This window comes from Geospiza fortis, unplaced genomic scaffold (assembly GCF_000277835.1).
Source record: "Geospiza fortis unplaced genomic scaffold, GeoFor_1.0 scaffold281, whole genome shotgun sequence".
NCBI lineage: Eukaryota > Metazoa > Chordata > Aves > Passeriformes > Thraupidae > Geospiza > Geospiza fortis.
This window is the reverse complement of record NW_005054340.1, coordinates 44,524-46,092: the sequence shown is the minus strand read 5'-3', so window position 1 is coordinate 46,092 and position 1,569 is coordinate 44,524. Positions and strand designations below refer to the sequence as shown.

Below are 1,569 nucleotides of genomic sequence, written 5' to 3'. Positions count from 1 at the left end.
CTTGCCCTCTGATTTGCACCTCCTCTGAGTGGTAGCAGACTGGCTCTTCACAGGCCTGTGCCAGTAGTCCAGTGCATCTTACCTTGTTGCCCCTCTGTGAGGGCAGACACTGAGTGACAAGCCCTTGGCATAATTATTCTCTCTTCTGAGATCAGGTGAGAAGGTTCAGTCCTGTGCTGGAGACCCAGAGTATTTCTGGGGGATGCTTTTTTCTCTTAGGCTGTCTTTCACCTCTCCCAGCCTTCCTCACAATTCTCTGACCCCAGGGAGTGCCAAGGCTCATCACTACAAGTGCCCAGTATGGCTCTGGCTCTAGGGAACAGGGAGGCCAGTCCTGTGACACATTCATGTCACCGCTGCTGACAGATACACAAACTGATCCACTTCCTTGAGAAAAAAAAATCAGGGTTTAAGAGCCAATATGCAGGGCCTGCATTGTGTCCATGCACCCAGGAGCTGTTTTCATCTCCATGCTCAAGTGGAGGAAGGAAGACCTTGGCACAGGAGTATACTCTGGGGGCAGGTACTGAGAATAGGTAAAATCTTCACAAGTCATCACAGTAATCATTAATAATTTCAGCTCTACCACCATGCTCTGCAGTACCGGTGTGTGTGAGGACCCTGACCCACTGGGTCCCAAGAGGGGTTTTGAGCCAGCCATGGTTTGTGCCTGGTCTCTGATGCTCACTGGCACAGGCACCTTTGGTGGCCAAGGAGAAGCACTGGCAGCCCATGGTCGTTCTGATCCCGGCCATCAGGAACACACTCCTACTTGGCACAGCCCTGGAGCAAGGACCTTGTTCCAGCCCAGGGAGCTGCTTTGCTCCTTCAGCTGTAACAAGAGCCCAAGCTGGAGCAAAGGGCTGAACAAGGTGGGTCTGCCAGTGGCTCCCCGGGGGTTTATAATGCTATGGCTAGAGCAGAAACAATCCCATCCCGACTCCTGAAACACATCCCCCTCCATTAAGGGGTAGAGGGATAGTCCTTTCCTTCTCCCTTTCCCCCTCTTTCCTTCGCTCCGGGAGGTCACCTTCAGCAGGGAGGCAGTGTGCCCCCAGGCCCAGAGCCATGGGGACGGGGCGGAGCGTCACGCTTAGCCCCGCAGCTCCTGGCAGCCCCCTCCGGCTGCTGGCGCAGGCTGAGCCCGGCGGCTGCGGCGAGGGGAGCGAGGCAGGCGCGGCTGGCTGGCAGTCCTGCGCCGCTGGACAAGGTGAGAGGCTTACTGCAGGCGGAAGGGAGCCTGGGAAGGGAAGTTACAGCAGTGGCAGGATGAAAGACACTGGACAGGCATGTAAAAGGGGCACCCACCCCTCTCAAACAGATTTTGGAGACTCGAGCGTGGTGTGGCGGCACAATGCGGAGCGCACCCGCTTCCCCCAGAGGGCTGATGGAGAGCTCCTTGGTGGCTTTGCCCTGGAAGGTCGCTTTGCGTCCACTTGCGTTCGGTGGGATGGTGCTGTGCTCCTGGCGGGTTGGTTGGGAGAAAGGTGTGATGTGGCTTGGTCCCAGTGAGATTGCTGCCGGTTTCTGTTCCAGGAGGCTCCTGTGCGGAGCCCGCGGGGTGCTGCG

General features: G+C 57.4%; 1 protein-coding gene across 1 annotated transcript in view; it reads left to right on the top strand.

The window, feature by feature from the left end:
• The first annotated feature begins 1,133 nt into the window (after window positions 1-1,133).
• The window catches only part of LOC102043298 (serine/threonine-protein kinase SBK2-like), a 7,994-nt gene continuing 7,558 nt past the window's right edge, over window positions 1,134-1,569 (top strand). Inside the window, exon 1 of the mRNA XM_005422575.3 lies at window positions 1,134-1,210. The gene's annotated coding sequence lies outside the window, so the exon portion shown is untranslated. The remainder of the gene's footprint in view (window positions 1,211-1,569) is intronic.